Below are 21627 nucleotides of genomic sequence, written 5' to 3'. Positions count from 1 at the left end.
GTGAATTTTTGGTGAAAATGTTGGACCAAAAAGTTTCAATAAAAAAAAATTTATTTTGGGCGGGAGGAAGTTCGCCGGTCTGCTAGTTTATACATACTTACATACATATAAAATGTGTGAAAAGTTGTTAGCTTTCAAAATGCTTAAGCTTATGCAATTCCAAATCGATTGCAGTGAGTGCATCCGTCAAAGCATACAAAAGACATTTCGGTGGGTGGCAAGTAGCAACTCACACTTAAATAAAGAAAACGGAGGCATTTGTCTATGCAAGTATTTTCATGCAAGTAATATTTTTCCCAAGTTGAGTTAGGTCACGGAGAAAGCTACACGATTAAGGACGTTACATGTAAATACGGACACGTGCATATGTTTGTAAAAGTATCTATGGATGTTCATTTGTATCTCTATCTTATAGCTTTAAGGTAAGCGCAACAACTCGAAAAATCTGGTACATATGACCATACATACATATGTATGTAGATAAGTTTGGGGCAAATTGGAGCAACATACAGCTACTTGTTTAGTTGACACCGTGCTACGAAATGGAATTGGAGAGCACGTGCTTTGTGGATGTCATGTGTCCACGGTATGTTTATATTTATACTTACTATGTACATATGTTAGTATATACAACTGCACACTGAGTTACCTGGTACCTATATACACATGGCATATATGTACATACATATGTACATATGTATATCTGTAGTCTGTGAAAACTGTTAAATATTTGTTACTAAATATTTAAAAAATTTTAATTCATTTTTTTTGGTTTTCGAATCAATTTTTTTCATTTTTCTTTATTTTCCTCTTCAGCAACGCAGACAAACTTCTTTGCGGCGAATATTATTTGTTGATCCTGCGCACTGACGCAATGTGCTTTCTTGTTGTTGTTGCTATTGCACCTCTATGTAGACCGCGCGCTACGCAGAGGAACGCTCAAAAATGTGACCACTGCAATCCGAGTTCTTTGGTGTTTGTATGAACCAATTCGATACAGTTCCTTTCGGATGTTAGTAGTGAATGGTCACCAAAATTTCGTGTTCGCTATCGCACTGTATTGTTGTACTTCTTCAAGTACTGTGCTACATATCCTATTCACCATAACTCACTAAATTGTTTCGCAACAGTGTCGAAAATTTGAGAATAAATTTTTCGATTAGTGTTAATTAACATAACTCAAATGAAGCTGAATATATTTTAAAGTATCACCAATTAAAACGCTAAAATTATACTTTTCGGTTTTTGGCTGTTAAAGTGATAAACTAATAATTAAAGAGCAACTATGTTGGTAGTGAATCATTTTAAAAGGATCAAAAAATATATGTGTACATATTGTTAAAGAACCTAATTATTAATATTTTTAGTGCTATTGACAAAAAGTACTTCCTGCCTAAAGATTTAATTCACATCGGGCATCTTTTTCAAATCTAAATCTGAGCCAAATTTCCGATGGCTCAGCCTAACGCATCCTTAACAATTTGAGTTTTTAAGACAAATACCGTCGCGTAAAAGATTTTGGGTCAGTTCGTTAATTAAACTGCAGTATTACTGCTAAATTATAGTTCATAGAAATGCCTTATTTATACAACTTAGTTACAATTCGGCATTTAACCTCGTTTACGCCTGCTAGTTTACAAATAAAAGGGACTGTTCTTTTTTGCAGCGATGCTGCAGTAATGAATTTATGAACTCGCCCTTTGTGCAAAACCAGGACTGGTTCGGTGAAATTTGATATGCTCAAAGATTTTTGGCCGGACTATCCTTACCTTACGACACTACCGAAACATAAAAAGTTTCTCAAATTCCTTTTAAATTAATTAGCTATTTACGATTAACTTTTTGACAAAATCACTTGCGGGATTTATGGCGCAGCCGTTGAATACATTTTGCATATCGCTAGCTTAGAGTGAAAAGTTGCTAAGTCCACTTTTTACGAAAACTCATATTTTGATATAGGAGGCTAAAGAAATTGAATACGCATCGTTTCGAAAATTATATAGGTACTTGTTTTATTTTTTCCTCTTCATAAGCAATAAAAGGAAAATTTGCTAAGTCCGAAGAAGCACCACAAATCCGATAAGGCCAAAATAATTCGACATCTTTTAATAAATATCGAATCCTTCTGATTCTTATGGAGTTTAGCTTTGCTTTTAACGCGCAAAATGTTTGATTCAAAGTCTTGCGAATTAGTTAAAGAAAATGGCTATAGGAAGATTTTTTCCTCTCCTGTAAAATTTTTAAAATGGGACTTAGCAACTTTTCTTTCTAAGCTAGCGATATGAGCATTCGGTGATTTTCGCTATATTAAAAACCAAAATATAAACGCAAAAGGCGCTTACACCTCGCACGGATTTTTTTCGGAATAATTTAGCTTATTATGATAAAATCCGTGCCAGCGAGCCGATATTTAGAGTGGTTGTTGGTGTTCTACCAGTATACAAATTCAGCATTGAGCTTTTTGGGAATAGTGTTCGAGTGACATTCCTTGGCCAGGTATAAATCTGACTCGTTCCGACCATGTAGACCAGTGATTCCCAAAGTAGTCCAGGTGGGCCCCGGGTGTCCACGGGAAACTCGACGGGGGTCTGCGTTGGCGTGAAAAACTATGGGGGTCCTCGAAAATTTATCTGGTTTCGATAGTAAAGAACCAAAATGGTTTCTTGATAGCCTCCTTATTTAATTTTTTTTTTTTGAGTGTTGTATAGTGCTCTGCTACACTTACCGTCGCTTTGTGTCTTCATATGTATGTGGGGAAGCATTAAATTCCACCTGCAGACTAAACAGAAACGGATGTTGGTATAACACTGAGTGAGGCGAGGTGAAAATTGCTGGCGATAGAGAACTGAGCACTTGTATCTTTTCAATGCTACAGGATAGTACGCCACCATTACCTTTGGTGAAAAGATTCTATAATGTTGAGTTCCCTGAGGCTGTATTTTGGTTTAATCCCAGTACTGAGCCCGGGCTCATACATTGTGGAATCTTCACTGATGACTAAACTACTGTCTTTGGGTCAGGACCTGGAGTTTTTTTCGACGTTAATGGGAATAAGCTTCCGTCTTCCAGGCTGAGGAATTTGCAATCCTCAAAGCCATGGACTACGTGGAGGAAAATAGGTGGAGAAGTTTACGTGTCTGCAGTGACAGCCAAGCTGCAGTGAAGGCATTGGCCAGCCCTCTATCAAAGTACTTCCAAATAAGTTCGGCAATGCAAGTCTCGACTAAATTATGTTGGTAAACATAACGAGCTTGCTTTGCTCTGGGTGCCAGGCCACTCGGGAGTACCTGCTAAAGGGACATCTAATCATTTGGCCACAATGGGTTTAGACCAGGCATTCCTCGATCCCCAACCACTTACAGCACTCCCCACTTTGGCCATCGAGGCCACCACCAGAAACTGGGGAATACTTCGTTCAGCAATGACTGGGAGGCATCGAGGAGATGCAGGTGGGTAAAACTCATGTTGCCTTCACTCCCAGAAGGTCTATCTGGTTTTTTGCTCTCACTGAGCAGACGGGACCGCAGACAACTTGTTAGACTGCTTACTTACACCTAATTGAGATAGGCGTGAATGACAACTCCATTTACCCATCCTGCCCTGAAGATGACGAGACGGTGGAACACTTTTTGTGCTTCTTGCTTGCTTAGCCGTTTGTCATCAATTTTTCTAGATTCGGTCTTTTCTCTATTGTCAGTTACTAAATTTAAAGTTTGGTGTAAAAAGCTTTGCGGCTTTGTTGTTTCAAGTTTTGTGCAAGGCGAATTAATACATATATAAGGTGATAGCAGTAGTACAAAAACAGAAATTTACACGTATTTTGTTTTTGCTTTGGCGTCATAAACTGTCAAAATCAGTGAGAGTTTGTGCGGAAATGCAAACAAAACTTTTCAATTTGACATTCGAAGCCGTGTGTCGAAACACACTACACAAAATCAGCTGATCTAGTATCTAACATCACCTTTTATAAATTCGCCTTGGATTTGTGTTTTAAAAATGTGATTAATAAATTTTTTTCTCATCACTCTAAAGCAGGAATCACACGATTTGTACATTGTACGGATCTGTACATTTTGGCAGCCACAGAGTGGTGCTGTTTAGAAATTTGAGTTGACGTCAATAAAAGAATTCCAGACAACACCAATCTGTAACCAATCCAATCTAAAATGTACAAATCATGTGATCCCTGCTTAAAACTCGGAGCAATATAAATGAAATAGGTGTAATCAATTTATGAGTGAGCCGAACACGTCAGGAGTTTATGGTGAAGATAATGTTAATAACGCTAGCGCTCGGAGTGCTCTTAAAAAATATAACTTCCCAGAACGCGAGAGTACTTAAATAACTTTACGAGCTCTGTTTCTAAAACTTGGAAGTGTGTAATCACATTATTTCAATAAATGGAACACAAGAAAACTTTTATTTTTATTTTTGCCACTCCGAATTTAGTTTTGGAACTCACCCGCGATGCAAACTAAAATCGTTGGATACAATCTTCACATTTTTTGACGAGCTTTGGGAATATCTTAGAAATGTTGCAGCAGGGGGTCCACAGAAACCACTAAAGTGTTGCAAAGGTGTCTACGAGAAAAAAGTGTTTGGCAACCTCTGATGTAGACCGACTGTCGCGGAAACGATTTTTGCAGTGATTATCAGCCATGCTTCAATAGACAGTTTTTCACAGTGTACCTTTAATCAGGGTGTCCAGATTATTTAAAAAAAGCGCCATTTCTGAAAAAAATCGCAAAAAATCACCAATTTTTGTTAAAATTAAATTCATGAAATCGACTTGACAAATATTTTATTATAATACCTTCAGGGATAAGCTTAGTATCCAGCTCTTAAGAAAAGCAAAAACTCCATATAAAATGACGTACAAGAAATGGCTAAGAAATTTTCTTGAGTCAAATTTCCTTAAGGCAGTACGCAGTTCTTCAGAAATTTAGTACGCTTTCTACTACGGTTTTCTAAAGTTTTTTGTGAAAAAAGAGCACAAGGCAACCCAGGTTTGCAAAATCGCCCAAAAATCGCCAATGGCGATTTCCTAAACTTTACACGCAACTATCCAAAAAAAAATCGCTAAATTGGCGTTAAATCCCATTTCACTCTTTTGCCTTCAATGCTTTTCTAATTATCCTATAAACATATCACTTCTTTTCTAAATGTGTTGGTAACACTGTTGCTGACAGCTGAGCACGGAAATGTCAAACAAAGAAAGAACATAATCAAAACAAGACTGATTGGGGCGAATTTCCATTCGCCAACGAAATCAAGAAATTCGGTTCATTCTCGTTCTGTTTTGCATCGTGTTCGGTCGTGAAATTTTTATGTAGCTGCTTTCGCGCGTTTGTTCTTGTCTTGTCGTCAGATCTTTGATTCTTGGATTAAATTTACTAAACTAACTTAATGTGGATTGTCTGGTGCATAAAATATGTAATTATAACAATTTAACATGATTGGGAAGTGCATGTGAATAAGTGTGTGTCGCCGATCGAAGCTAGGCGTAGTAGTTAATGTATAGAATGCATGTGCAAACTACTAATGAAAAATTAAACATTAGTATAAATACAGCCTGAAGAAATGGTCTTATTTGCTGAATATCTTAATTTCTCAAACTCTATCAATGATAAAACTACATTACAAATATTATCGTGCATAGTTTTCGTGCTAGCGACGCGCGCATCTTGCTGTGGACACATATTTTTACATGCTTTGTCAACGAGGCGGTGCGCCGCAAATGCTGAGCGGCGATCATCGCCCAGTCAGCTGGTCGTAAAGGTCATCGTTCAGCTCCCGCCGCCCCCCCCTAGTGCAATGAGATTGAAATGTTATGATGCCGACGGGTATTGGCATTCCATGTGTTTTTTATTAGCAGGCACTCGCTAGTGAATCCGTCCAGTTACGTAGCCAAATGAATGGCTACATACAAAAATACCTACATACACGTATATACTTATTTACAGATATACATATGTATTTATGTATCTACATAGCTGAGTGTTTTAGTTTATTTTTGTAGTATCTTGTGCTATATTAATTATATGTTTATTTCATAATAACTTCGCATGGTTGTTTTGCCAAGCGAATGCTATGGGATTAAAGTAGAGCAATTGTTGTTGTGGCCACTTTGGGTAAAGTGTGATGAAAAGCAATACAAATTTAATTGAATTGAGTTGGATTGAGAACATAATTTGTTTAAAAGTGCAGAACAATAAAAATTCTTTGGCTAATAACAACATGCTTATTTGCCTACCTACATACATATATTTTCAAATTACACGGTATGTATGAAATAAATTATCGTGCGCGCAGTTGAAATATTTAAATATTTACTTCTCAAAATGATAATGACTTTGAAAATGGAAAGCTGCTGCTCTGAAGGCAAGTTTAACATTTTTAATTTGGACGCGAATATGGCCTGATAATACGAGAAATGTACATACTTATCTACCTACTTACATAGATACATTTGTATGTCGAGTAAAATCAATTGATATTTTAATAAAGAAAAAGGTCATTATTCAAATGAACAGCTCATTAACCTTAGAATAATTACGAGTATTTGACATACCAGTATGCATACTGTACATCTAAACCGCAGCGCGGTTAATATATGTATGTATATAACCTGTCCAATATGTTGTATGTACGCGAATTATTTGATATCTTTGCGATACGGTATCGTAAATCAAACAAAATTCTACTGGTAGGCTGTGTCGACTCCCATAGGGTTTATTAGCTTGGGTTAAAAACTTAGTACCTACCTTCAATAGCAAGATTTCATGATTTTCGATTCGTACGCAGTAATTATTGGCGATGCGAATGTAGAGGGCCAACATTCAAAAGTGAATCAATTAAGTAGGTACTACCATTGATCTCAGTCTACTAAAGCGCCAAAAATAGGGGTTTTAAAAAATGGTTTTCTGATTCGGTGTTTACTTTCTAACAAAAAAAGGGTAACCAATCACAACTGTAACTTTTGTGAACGGGGGAAACGTTACTAGCAGAAGTATATATTTTCACGTTGTACAATTTGTGTAAAAGTTTTTGGAAATTTCTTCGCTATGTTTTCGGATATTAAATTTACATACATACATACATACATACTTAAATATACACAGCCAAAAACTATCGCTCCGACGTTATTCAGTTTCACTTTATGACAATTTACTTTATCAGTTTTACTTACCAAAAAATATACCTAATCCCTTGCAGAAGGTATGAATCCCCTATTAAAATCGTGCGACGAAAAAATCGATATATTCACAAAACTGGGAGCCAAATATAGTAAAACTGCGATTTTAGTTTTTCTCTCTGACGTCAGGATTTTTTTAAAAGGACTTTGAAATTTCTAAAATGTGATCAAATAAAAAAATTATTCAAAAGATTCGGTGCATTTTATTATAACAGTATGGGTATCAATTAAAAGCAAAAGTTCTGCAGAATAAAAAAAATTTAATTTTTGGGTGCACCAGCACGAATATGTATTGAAAATGTCCTTTTAAAACTGTGTCCTTGAATATCCTTGGAAAATTTCAATATTTATTTTTGAAAAAATAAATTAAATATATGTCAATGACTAATATGTTAACCACCACATCCTCGAATTTCGTCCTTCTAGCGTTATATGGTTGAGATAAAAAAAATTTACTCTTCTCTTTATAAGATATTGATAGTTACAATATACATAAATGAAGATACTGGAATCATTATTATGAAACCACGTATGCGCTCTAAATACTTTAATTGTTTTGTATACAAGGGCGTAGCTAGCCTTTCATCTAGGGGGTAAGAGTTTATATAGAGGGAAAAAATGTTTTTAATTATATTTTTTTTTATGTATATAAAACGAAAATTTTGGGTTTAAGAACGTATAAGTTTTCTGGTAGCCTTTACAACGATGCCAATTTTTTAAAAATCGGTTAGTAATTTTTGTTTAATGTTTAAAATATTTTTTTCTTTATAAAAAAAAGATATTTTTTGCTTTCAAGTTTTTTTCTCAAATTTTTACGCACGAAGTATATAAATATGCACACCGGAAGAGAGGGGGTTCAATCGCCTTTACACGATACCAAATTTCAAAATTCAAAATTTCAAAATTGTTTGGAATATAAGATTTTTAATTTTTCGAAGACCAGACCTTTGCCCCCTTATAGCACATTTAATATAAGTTTGCAAAAAAAAAATTATGAACCATTTAAATAAGAGCAAAAGGGGGTCTACGACTGTATTTTTAGTTATTTACATATAATAATAAAAAATAATTTCTTACTAAAGATCCTATTTCGATCTTCGAAGGCCCATATCTCGATTTCGGAGGCCAATTTTGAAAAACGGAGAAATTACTTTTTTACTTATGAATCTCTCAAAAAAAATTGGTTTCTTCATTTATGTACATATATTGTAACTATCAATATCTTATAAAGAGAAGTGTAAAATTTTTGTATCTAAAACTAATAAAGTTGGAAGGACGAAATTCGAGGATGTGGTACTTTACATATTAGTCCTTGACAGACATATATTTTTTTTCAAAAATAAATATTGGAAATTTCGAAGGATATTCAAGGATAAACTTTTAAAAGGACATTTTCAACATTTATTTGGCCTGGTGCAACAAAAAATTCAATTTTTTTTTTTTAAATTAAGTTACCCTACAATGCACCGCATCTTTTGAATAATTTTTTTTTTCAAGCATATTTTATAAATTTCAAAGTCCTTTAATAAAAATCCTGACGTCAGAGAGAAAAATTAAAAACGCGGTTATACGATATTTGGCTCCTTGTTTTGTGAATACATATGTATATTGATTTTTTCGTGTGTTTTAAAAAATTTTGGTTTTTGTAATTGTAACGGTGTAATATATCGTAGTTTTGACTTAGTAGTCAATAGATGTCTGTTAGAAGTATTTGTAAGTACTTGTTGGCGAATTATTTTATCTGTTAATTAATAGCTACCAGCTATTTACATATGTATAAAGTATTAGTTCATTCAGTCCCGAAGCATTTCAACAATCCCGGGATTGCGGTATTTAAAAATTCGAATCGCGAGATTTTTTGGGATTTGGGATTTGGACTTTGGACTTTTTGCATTTTACAGTAGGTTCGCCTTTTTCAAACCACACGGATTCATTGTCACCACATTTGGTCTACGGGAAGCATAATTCCCCTTAGTAAAAGAGTACGTAATTTGATGTTTAAATATTTTTATTTTAAAATTCTTGTCAAAAACACTGACTCATATTTGTAGAAATCCTTTCCCTACAAAAAGCCAATAAAGTAAAATGAAGAAGAACTCTGCCACACGTAAAATCTTTCTGTGTTTTCAATTGCTACCAGACTTTTCATTATTACACAGTTCTTGCACAAAATATTATTTGAGTTATTTGAACAAGTATATATTCTCATTTCTCCAATTAACTGGAGCGACCATCAACATAAGTTTAAGTCCTTATATTTTATATTTTATTTTATATTTGTATAGTTATGTTAATTTTGTAATAGTTTATGTGTTAGTAATTTCAATTAATGCGAATTTTTGTTGTGCTAAAAAAGAAGAAAATTCTTATTGTACTAAGGGTTCTTGTTTAATAAATGAAATGAAAAGTACAGGCAGGTCCTGTAATTCACTTCTAGGTGCAAATGGCTCAAGTTCACTTTGAATCCAAATTTTGGTGTTCTGTATTTCTCTTGTATCATGTCAAATGAATTCTTTTATTTGCTTTCAAGATCTCTTCCCGAAACTGTAATCCCGGGATTTCGGAACATGGAATAGTGTCCGGAATCCCGGGATTGAATGCCCTAATAAGTATGTATACGTCATACAAACATACCTACTTAGGTAAACACTGAACTCATTTCAGCAAGGAAGTGCTGCTTTATTTCTTTGGTAACATTACATTCGCAATGTAAGCAGGAAGTTTGATTGCTGTTTGCTGGAATTTCGAATAGCAGGAAGGTGGCATGTGACGCTAATTTTAACTTTTCAAATATACATACACTCGAAATTGTTTTCCTTCTACCCTGTTGCTAGAACGCGCTGCACATTGTCATCGGCCTGTCGGGTGCACAACAGCACGGCCATCAGCCACCTTCTCGCCGTTTTTCTGGCATGGAAAATATGTACAACATACCTCACAATGCATTGTGGCATCTGGACTTTAAGTGGATCGAAGGAATGCATTCACACAACTTGCTTATTTTGCCCACAAACAAACAATCAGACGAGGATTGAATGTGTTGTTGCTTATACTATACCTGGCTTTTACCTTCGATTTTTCATGCCGCTCAAAGTTTTGCGATAACAAAAAAAAGTACCTCTTCCATATCCATACGGCACAATTTTTCTAAAGTTTTTGATGTACATACATATGTAGATACATTAGACTGCATCAGCAGAAAAAGGTCCGGTTTGAAAAAATTTTCCTCGGTTGACAAACCAGTTAACGCTTGAAAAATCTGCATAAAAATATCTAATTTTTTTTTAACAGAATCGTAATAATAAGATTGGGTGAAAAAAGGTCTTACTTGCGCAACTTAGTTGGTAACTAGCATCAAACCGTGGTGGCGCACATCTGACACTACGATCTACTGGGGCCGATCTCCCTTTGGTCCGACCCCATCGAAACAGCTCGTTTCCTGGGCCTACCGTTAGTTGAGCTTGACGATAATGATTAAAAGTTGTCCCGAAACAGGCGGGGCTTAGTAGTGCCGCTACAACAACAACAACAACAACAATCTACTGGGGTTTGGAAGTAAAAGAGACTGATGCTTTGTATTTTGATGGTTTGGAATGCAGCCATTTTTGATGCTATTTTTTAACTTTTTTTTTAATGGTTTAAGAAAAATTTTAATAACTGGGCCAAAACTATTTCGATTTAGCCTTATGAGGAATCAGTGGAAAGGTATTTCCATTCTTTTTAATTCTTTGCAAAAAAACTCATTCCCATCCCAAACTATTTTTCAAATACCAACACATCTTAATTCAACTTGGAATGACGCTCGTTGATCCTAACTTTCTCTTTCATATTTTCAATGAGTTTATTTGCAAATAAGTAAAAAGGGTACCTCATAATTCTAAATCGGAATAGTTTTGGTTCGGTTATTCAAGTTTTTCTTATACCAATCTTTGAAAAAAGTTAAAAAACACCATAAAAAATGTCATATTATGATTCCGTTGAATTTTTTTTTTAATTTTTTTCTGCATATTTTTAAGCCATAACTGTTTTGTCATCTGAGGGCATTTCTTCCCAAAAAATTCTTTAAGTACTTATTTCTATTCATAAAAAACTGCATTTTTGGAGGTATTTTCAAATCGGCCCAGGTCACGTAAATCATAATATTTTTCCGAAATATTTTGGTACAAGTCTTAAAATATAATAGATTTTACAATTTCAATGGAAGCAAAGTACCGATATTTTTTTTTGTATGGGGAGTGATGCAGTCTAACATCCATATGTAGTAAATACTAGGGAAATGTTTTTACTTTTTGCTTGGACTTTTATATGCGTTCATATTCAAAATTAATACCCAAAGTCAGTGAGTGGTAAAGTGTAATAAATTATTGTATATTATAAACAATGCGCTGTGTTAAAGCTTTTGTGCGCTCCATGAATTTTATACAAATCTGCAGTATCTATCTGAACTGGTCGTATATATGTATGTAAGTATGTCCTAATATACATATGTATATACAGGTATGTATGTACAAATGTATTCGCTTTATTTATTTGAATATGCATTGTTCGCTTAATTAAGTGAATGATGAGATTATGGCATTGATTATGATGTGAAGCAGAATTGCCTGTCGAAAGTAACTGATTGAAAATCAGTGCTAGAAACTGTAATACAAAATTTTATGGTGCAATAAATTGCTAATTTTGTATTATTATTCATTATTATTTTCATTGTTTTGTAATTCATTGCTATTGTTTTTAACGGTGAGAAATTTGATTTTTTTTATATTTTTAGTTTGTTCCAGTATGCTTCGGGCAAAAACCTGTGGAACTGTCAAACTACAATTTTACTCTTTCACTTTTTCCTGCTTAAATGTCAGTCGGTTTGTTTATATGTATGTCATTGGTACTACACTGATATGACCGAAATATACACAGTAATTAAAAAGAAAGTATTTTGAAGACAAGCTTTTATTACATGTTAATAAGAAAACAAATCGGGAAAAAAATTTCTGTGGGGTTATTTTTTATTTTCGTGAACCAATCGGGCCATAAAGACGGATTTTTCAAATATCTCCCCTAATAGGTGGCAATGAGCAACATTTTTTGGAGTTACTCTTTTCACGTAAGTTTAGTACATTGGAAATATCCAAAAACGGGTGTTTCAAATATCCGACACCTGCGCCACCTAGAGGATTAATTCATCTGTCATAAGTATTGTTTTGTTACCGGGTTCTGAGTTAAGTTTTAAGTTTCTAGCTTATCGGGAATTTGGTTAAAAATTGACTGCAAGATTTGATTACACACAGGTGAAACATAATAAAAGGTTGTAAAAGTACTTCTTTTTTACAAAGAAAATATGTACATACATCTATGTATATGTATGTATGAATGTATGTATGTATGCATGCTCCAATTGCAAATTTAAATATCTCGAAATTTTATTTGTTAATAGATCCAAACGAAAACTATCGGAAAAATACGCTACCACTCAGTAACGCAGAATTTTTCATGAAAGAAAAACAATTTAATTGCTAAAATGAAGTTTTAATATAAAATTTAACTTTGATCAATGGCTTTAACATATAAACAAAAAAATTTGTAATGCAAACAACAGTGCTCCGTATTTGGTTTGTTGCTAAACTGCGCTGTATATATTGGGTTTTAAATATAGAAATTTCCCATAAATTTTTTTAATGAAATCACTGCTGAAATGTGGATTTGAGATTATGATATCCCCGACCGTAAAGTCTGCCGCACTTGCAGATGAACTGGATAAATGCGTATCTCAAGCTATTTAGCAGGCCTTTATAATAATATTTACCAGGGACACAAACGCATTTTGCAAGACTAAATAATTCAATGTTAATGACGCCTTCTCAGCAAAATATATGTATGTACTACATATGTACACACATATGTATGTATCACTTCTACCCCAAAACTGCATACTCAGCATGTTTCTAAGAAATCTAATTAAAAAGTTAAAAATTTTGATGAAACTTTGTAGAATTTTCCTAATTTTTGTTCAAAGTTTGAAATTTTGACTTACATGGTTTTTGTCATAACCCTTTTTTGGCTTTTGTTCATATATGGCACGATGAACTACATAAGATCAGAGTGTACAAAACCCATATGGCATATGCTATGTCTTTATGGTTTAGCGAATTGGAACACAATTTCTTCACTTGCTAGCTCATGTCGTCCTTAACCCGCCATCCGAGAGGTGAATTTTCGTAAAAAGTTTCGCCAGGTAGGGCGTCACAAACCCTATTGAAATAAAGTAATTAAATCTTCAGTACCTATCACGGTTTTCACTGAAATTTCCTTAATATTTTATAAACTCAAGTAAGCTCTTTTAATTATTAGCAATTTAAATATGTCGTGTTATATGTTAGTCACTTAGAAACCGCTTACAACTGGCACTAAGAAAATTGCGATAACAATTCCATAGCTCTTAAAGTGCGCGATTCCGCTGGCTTACTTACCTCATTTTGTATGCATATTTTTCTTTGTTGCTCTTTTATTTTCTAAAACAAACGATTCTTCGAAAAACTTAAAATTTCAATTACATTCACATACAGTCAGTCAATAAAGTTTAGGTACAGCGAGTTTTTTACAATACGAGCAACTATTTTTTAAATATTTTATTTTTTCGATCATTTTGNAGTTTTTTACAATACGAGCAACTATTTTTTAAATATTTTATTTTTTCGATAATTTTGTATAAAAATATGGTTAATTTTACAACAAAAAACCCCAAAAAATCAGAGTTCCAAACCTTGTGCAAAATTAAAGAAAATTCTGCAAAATTTCATTGAAATATTGCACTTTTTATTTACGCTCTCTGGAAAAAAGTTGAGTATGCAGTTGTTTAGCCCATTAAATTTTAGTATAACAAAGTGCAAGTTTGACGTAGCTAGGACTTACCATTGATTTTTAGCAATTTTTTTTTGTTGAAGGTGTCGCTCATTTCTCTATATAAAATAATATTTGATAATTTTTTTTTATGGAAAAAATGTGCAACACCTTCAACAAAAAAAAAAAATCCCAAAAATCAATAGTAAGTCCTAGCTTCCTCATACTTGCAGTTTATTATAATAAAATTGAATGGGCTAAAAAACTGCATACTCAACTTTTTTCCAGAGAGCGTAAATAAGAAGTGCAATATGTGAATGAAATTTTGCAGAATTTTCTTTAATTTTGCACAAGGTTTAGAACTTTAATTATTGGGGTTTTTGTTGTAAAATTAACCATATTTTTATAAAAAATTAGCGAAAAATAAAATATCTAAAAAATAGTTGCCTGTATTGTAAAAAATTCGCTGTACCTAAACTTTATTGACTGACTGTATAATAGAAATACCCGGGGTTCACTGCGCCTTAAAAGTATTTTTGTGTTGTTACTCCCTCCCAAAACTCTTATGGATCCATCCATAAAGATTTGAAGAGCTTTATGAAGAGAAAATTTTATAAAAATTTTTGATTTACGAAGCATTCTTTATTTTTTATGAATGTGGTTGTTGGTTAATATATTTTCGATGGCATTTAGAAAGTGGCTAAAGTAATTTACAGTCGTATAATTCGTTTCTACTTATTCTGCACTTCAACTGAATGAAATTTTTCAAATAGGTGGCAACCCACTACAAACAAATTTTGGCATTATACTTTCTTAAAATTCTTTAGTTTGATACCCATTTTGTAATATTTTATTTATTTTACCAATTTAATAATTGAATAAAAATGTCCTTGCTTTTAATCTTCTATACATATAATAGAATTCTAATAGGCCAATGTCTGCACATTAAAGATATTGCAGATAAATTAATATGGGGGATCTTTAATAGAGCAACAGAAGCTAAATCAAAAATTTTTAGAAATTTTGTCTTTCCGTCTCTCTGTATGTTTCTACGCGCATCACTCGAAAACTTATGCATGGAATTGAATACAGTTTTCGCCGATCTATTGCTAGAGGTTTAACTTAAAATATAGAAGGAAAGAAATTACAGAGTTGCCACCTATTTGAAAATTTGCAGTTTAAGTAAATTGCAATATGGCTGCCAAAAGAAAGAGGTTTGAAAAGGCTTACGGCCGAAAAAATTTTGTTGAAGGTTGCCACCTGTTTGAAAACTTTAATTTAATGTACTTGCTAAGATAAATTAAATTTTGCAATATGCGTATCAAACAGAAGAGGTTTAGGAAAGTTTAGATACTGCCGCAAAATTTGTTTGAGGAGGGTTGCCACCTGTTTGAAAAATTTGATTCAATTAAGTTGATAAAATAAATAAAATATTACAAAACGGGTATGAAAGAGCACAAAAATACTTTTAACGCGCAGTGGAGCACGCCGGGTATTTGCTAGTTTCACTAATATTTTTCGTATTATTTTTTGTGATCGAATAGTCGTTTGGACGACTCGAGTATCCGAGCATCTTTTATTTATAAAAACTAGCGTTGATTTTTTGAAATTTTATTGCGAACAGTCTTCCGCATTTTATTTCATAAGGAATTCATGCTTTCTTATATGGAAAAAAGTGTAAAAATTTGTCATAAAAAAAAAATATATATATTAAAAATCACCGTTATTTTTGGGCCGCTTGAAACTTGCACTTCATTACACTAAACCAGAATGGGCTATAAATTTGCATACCCAAAAATGTTCTAAAGATTCAGATTATGCTAGATTTCCACTAGGGATTAAATAGCAAAAATTTGAATGACAAAGTTGGCATAGAAAAAATACTCTTGTCATTTTGTTGAAAAAATTGTCATTAAGTTCATTTCCACCTAGCATGTTTTAAGTGGCACCAATTTTTTGTAATTTTTATGCCTAGTGAAAATTCGGCATTAAAAAATATTTTGAATTGTGCTAAAAATGTTTGTACAATTAGCACAATATAACCATAAAAACCACTCGATTTTCAATTATTGAGCTGCATAAATGTCTGTAGATTTCTTACAAAATGTTTACAAAGTTTAAAGGAAAAAAAAAACGTTATATATTTATTAAGTAGTTATTAAAATAGCATCTCAATGTATATTTTTGACTGTCTAATAGTTCAAATATGGTGTGAAAACTCAATGATTTAGCGCTTTAAAGAAAATGTTCACAGATAGAATGAATTTGCATTAGGGCGGAGTAATTTAATTTGGAAAAAAGTGTATAACATATTCTAATTCTACGTTCGATTCGATTTTATTTAACAAATTTTGTGTTTTCTTAATGTAATATATGTATATACTGCTTTTTCTTTTTTTGGTATAAATATAGTTTGTTCGCCATTTTTGCTTAGAATTTGAATTTTGCATACACTTTCTCCGAAAATTTTGCTCCGAACTAATTACTACGCCCGCCCTAATGTGCATATTTTATACACTTAAATGCGTAAGCATAACACGTACATATGGCCAATAAATAATTCAACAAAAATTAATATTTTTCCCATTTAATACCATAAATCGCTTACGTGTACTATCTTCAATTGGACTACAACAAAAATGTATACTTTTGTGAGTGTCTTTCCGGTACTTACTTTATTGAATTTTCATTACCCAACAAAAATGAAAAAAAAAAAAAACATAAAATATGTATGTATGTATGTATGTATGTAAAACTATGTGAGCTACTAAACTGACCTTAATGAAAAGCATATACAAGTTAAATAAAGCTATAAAGCGCAAAAAGCGGCCGCATGTACGAAATTCAATGAATGGAATATAAAAATAATTTAATTGTAGATTACAACAAACAAAGCTAGGAAAACCCAAATTAAAGGATACAAATGAAAATTAGTGAAAAAGTTTACAAAGCAACGGACGAGCTACGTGCGGGAAACGACCAAAAAAAATCGCGTAAAATACAAAGTGCCGATTGCTTTTTTCAGTGTCTGTGTGTGTGCTTTTATTATTAATTTCTCGTGCATAAATAAAATATCTGTATGTGCATTTATCTATTCAAGATCTCTCGCCGCTCACCTCTTGAAAACGCTGCCGACACGTAGCAACATCATATTTGATTTGCCATTGAACTGCAAAGAATCGTAAAGATACTGAGAAATAAGATTAAAAAAAAAAAAACTACAAAAAAAGAATAAAACAAAATCTTTCACAAACGCAAACGAATTAAATAAGACATTCCGTTAAATTAGTTTCAATTTTGATTACATCAACGAAGCACATCAAAACCAACATCAGCACCACCACCACCACCCACTTTTACTGTTCAGCACTGAGGAATACACAGCGCCCAAACGGTTTTCGGTGCGCCTACGGCAAGCTACTAGCAAATCTAGAAGCGCCTAGCCAAACAGTAAGTCGTAGCAGCAGGCAGGAAATTAGGCAAGTGGCATACACGCGCGCCTGGCGTAGCACCACATACGTACATACATATGTAGTTACATCGTAACATATGCACACACATTTGTGGGCACCTTGAACCTCAGCTGCATTGTTGCTATTGTTGTCAACCGTCAACGACGTCTTTGTCGGCGTCGCAACATCGACATTTTGAAGAGCCAATGCTTAATTGTTGTAGACGACGCTGGATTTTATAGTACTCCATAGCTCCACAACCGCAACTACAGCCGCACACCTCTTCAACCTCCTCCGCACGTTCGCAAATAAAAAACGCGCACACTTGATACTTGAGTGCTTTGGAATTTTTAATTGGTGAGTGAGTTTTTTTATTTTTCTCTATTTCTCGATTCACTCATTTCAAATGGAATTACATATTTAGAAAAAATAATTCGAAAAAAAAAAACAAGAAAGCTACGACATTAATAGGCACATAAATGATTGAGCAAGTCTGCATTTGCTTTTTACTTTGAGCAATTAGAGAAAAGGGGAAAGGGTACACCCTGCTTCTATAGGTCTCTGGTATCTTTTGCGTGGGAAAATGGGCATAGAATTGGCGAAAATATGACGTATTTATATATGTCGCTACATACATACACGTACATTAGGCCATACCACCTTACAAGCAAACAAAAAAAAAAAAAAAAAAACAAAAAGAAAATCGGCATACACTCCTGAGTATAAAGTATATTTGCAACGCAACACAATTTGGTTTTAACTGGTTCTACTTCCTTGGCAAAATTTTAGACTAGGGCGGTCCCTCATAGTTTATTTCCAACAAGCCTTAACTGCAATTAATGCCTATTGGAAAAATGAGCTTACAACTCGAAGGAGGTAACTGCTTATATTAAGTGCAAGCTAACGAAAAGAAAATATCAAAAATTAAGAAATAAACTTTGTCGATCATTCCGTGTTAAAAATCTTGGAACTTACATATATGCAGAGAACGGGTCCCAAACTAAGCCTCAACTGGACCCAAAATACTCCCCAAATAGTCCCGAACTGGTCCTGAACAATCCCCGACCTTTAAGACTTTAAAAATTTTTTCCCACTTATAATTATTATGAAACGACTTTTATAATATACTTAAGTCTCAAAATAAAAGTCTTGGAAGAATTAAAAATATTTATCTCTCTGATAATTATTATGAAAGGACTTTTATAATCAAAGCCCTGGAATAATAATTATAGGTGACTCGAAAAATTTGTATCCCATTAATATAATAATTATTGATTGACTTTTATTATTTTCTCTTACGGGTATAATAGTTATGCCTCTGCTTATATAAGCTCTTAGATCTAGTTAAGCCTTTGGTGGAAATAGGCTATAGGGGTGATAAAAGCAGAGATATTCTGGGTAACTATCTACTAGAACGGGGTACTTGAGCTCAATGAACTTTTGAAAAAAAAAAACTTTAAGATCCAATTGTCAATGTCGAAAGATACAGTGACCACGTCTTGTTTTTTTAATATTCACAATTTTTCTATACNCAATGTCGAAAGATACAGTGACCACGTCTTGTTTTTTTAATATTCACAATATTTTTTTGCTATTTTTCTATAAAAATATTTTCCAAGCTTTAACAAAAACCATATAAATAAAAGCTTAAATTTTTATGCAAAATTTAGAAAAATTCAATATTTTTTTTCAAAATTTCAAACTTTGTAATCTGAATCTTCAAAACATATCTGGATATGCAGTTTTATAGCTCATACTATTTGAATTTTTAGCCGTCTAAAAAACCCCGTATGTTTTTAAGAATTTTTTTGTGGTGACTGGTTTTCCGTTTTTTTCATATAACAAGTGCAATCTACAAAAACTGGCGTTGATTTCTTCGAAATTTCGTTGCAAACGGTTTCACACATTTAATTTCATAAGAAATTCATGCTTATGCGGAAAAAAGTGCAAAAATCTCAACAAGAAGGAAAAAAATATTAAAAATAGACGCGCTTTTTGGGCCGCGTGAAAGGGCTTTAATGCAAAAAAAATACTAAAAATTTGTGTTAACAACTTTGAAAATATAATGTAAATTTGTTAAATTTTGCTAAATTTTATATAAAGTTTGAAACTTTTATTGATATGGCTGTTGTTAAAGCTTGGTCAATATTAAAAAAATAATAAAACAAAATTAAGTTGGAAAACATCGTCAACATTAAAAAACAACTGTGGTCACTTGTTTGAGTCACTGTATCACGTAAAATGCAATAAGGCGACCTCTTCTTTCGGCAAAATTTTTTTTTGTTCTGGTGCAGTCTAATGCATCTACATTAGGGTGCATCACTCTCTATACAAAAAAAAAACGATATTGTTTTTCCGTTGCAGTTATAAATTTTATTGAATTTTAAGGCTTCCGTCAAAATATTTCGGAAAAATATTAATTTCCGTTGGTAATATAAAACTTTTTGTATTTTAAGGCTTCCGCCAAAATATTTCGGAAAAGTATTAAGTTTTACGAAAGCTGGACCGATTTCAAAATACCTTGCAAAAACCGAGTTTCTAAATATTAGTTTTTAAAATTTTTTTTCCAAAAAATTACCTCCTCTTACGAGGTAATTAATAGGTTTGAATAGAAGTGTTTAAAAATGATATCAACGTCACCAATAAAATGATATTTTTAGAAACATTTTTAATTCTTAATATTCTTCCCAAATTTGTTGGCAAAAGTCTTAAAATATTATAAATTTTAGAATTACGTTGGAAAACACGCAGCTTTCTCTTGGTGAGGCACATACATACATTTGTATATGCATTCAAACATATGCTCAGAAATTTTTATGAGCCCATAAAATATCACTACTGCTACTTCTGTTTTGGTTTTAGCTCGGGAGTTGTATGCTTTAAATATTTTTTAGTATCATTTTGAATTCAATAAAAAAATTTTAATACACAAATTTACCAAGTAGTTTCGAAATTCTTCGTGCTTTTATTGCTCTCTAAACTATGCGATCACTGGAATTTTCTAATTAATTTGCGTAAAAAATTTGATTATATTCTTGTGGGCTGTCTGTTTGTGCATCTAAAATAAAATTTAAATGGAAATTCATAAAGCACGTGGCATACATTTAGGTGTCATTGTCCAACTCACTTAACTACTATTTACACTTCTTTATTCAGAATTTTTAGAAAAATTACTGGTATGCAGTTTTGTAGCCCATTCAATTAATAATAATAAAGTGCAACTGGTTACAAAATACCATTGATTTTTAAGAATTTTTTTGCTGACGGTGTCACGAATTTGTACCCGTACAAAGTGTGCTCGACAATGGAAGAGAATGCCTAGCATCGTCAACAAAAAAAATGTCAAAAATCAACGGTATTTTCTAGCCACTTGAAACTTGCACTTTAGTTCTAAAATTGAATGGGCTACAAAACTACATACCAGAAAATTTTCTAAAAATTCTGAATGAAAAGTTTAGAGATTTGGCGAAAGTTTGTCGAATTTTTATAATTTTTGTTTAAAGTTTTAAAAGGGGATTTATATGGTGTTTGTTGTATAGCTAGCCAGGCTTTTATAAAAAAATATTAAACATAAAATAAACCATGGAAATATAACCAAAACTCTTCAAAGTAAGGCGAGTCTATTGTAATGACCGCCAGTCTATGTAGAATGGTTATATCAACACGGCAAAATTCTTAAAGGCCCTCGAGACTTCTTTACTAATTACTATATTGAAAGCCATGACACAAACCTGCTAAGGTTGCGAATAACGACACGAGCACCGAGCTCCATAAGAATTGAAAACGAATTTACCCCAGTTAATACATATCGAGATTTTGTTTTGGTAAGTCAAAACCTGTTTTATTCCCTAGATAATGGTTATAAGATTTTCCTTGCGACTCTTCCTCCAATTGAAGGTTTTTTCTTTTCCTTTCGAATATGGTAAATAATAGCTAGGAAGCTGTCACAGAAACCTAATACATTGTCCAAAATGTTTGAGCACCCTTTCGGCCGACTGGGAATACTCTCTACTGAGACTAATTTGTCTGATAAATGGCGGACGAAATGGCTAGGTGGTCTTCCATTCCAACGTGACCTCGATTTTGTTGGAATTCTTAATAGGTCACAGTCCCGTTGAATCGCACGCGGCGAATTTTGAGACCAAT

General features: G+C 33.0%; 1 long non-coding RNA gene across 3 annotated transcripts in view; it reads left to right on the top strand.

Moving 5' to 3' along the window:
* Window positions 1-1002: 1002 nt before the first annotated feature.
* Window positions 1003-21627, top strand: part of LOC108365862 (uncharacterized) — a 67159-nt gene continuing 46534 nt past the window's right edge. The window contains exons 1-2 of one of the 3 annotated variants that reach the window (XR_001848018.1): window positions 1003-1287; window positions 17130-17838. This is a non-coding gene — a long non-coding RNA (uncharacterized LOC108365862). Of the gene's footprint in view, window positions 1523-17129; window positions 17839-21627 lie in introns of all 3 variants that reach the window. The other 2 variants (XR_001848019.1, XR_001848017.1) reach the window with 2 other exon arrangements.

This window comes from Rhagoletis zephyria, unplaced genomic scaffold (genome assembly GCF_001687245.7).
Source record: "Rhagoletis zephyria isolate East Lansing unplaced genomic scaffold, Rhagoletis_zephyria_1.1 Rzeph_scaffold_02028, whole genome shotgun sequence".
Classification (NCBI taxonomy): Eukaryota; Metazoa; Arthropoda; class Insecta; order Diptera; family Tephritidae; genus Rhagoletis; species Rhagoletis zephyria.
The sequence above is the reverse complement of the archived record's forward strand: the minus strand, read 5'-3'. Positions and strand labels throughout refer to the sequence as shown.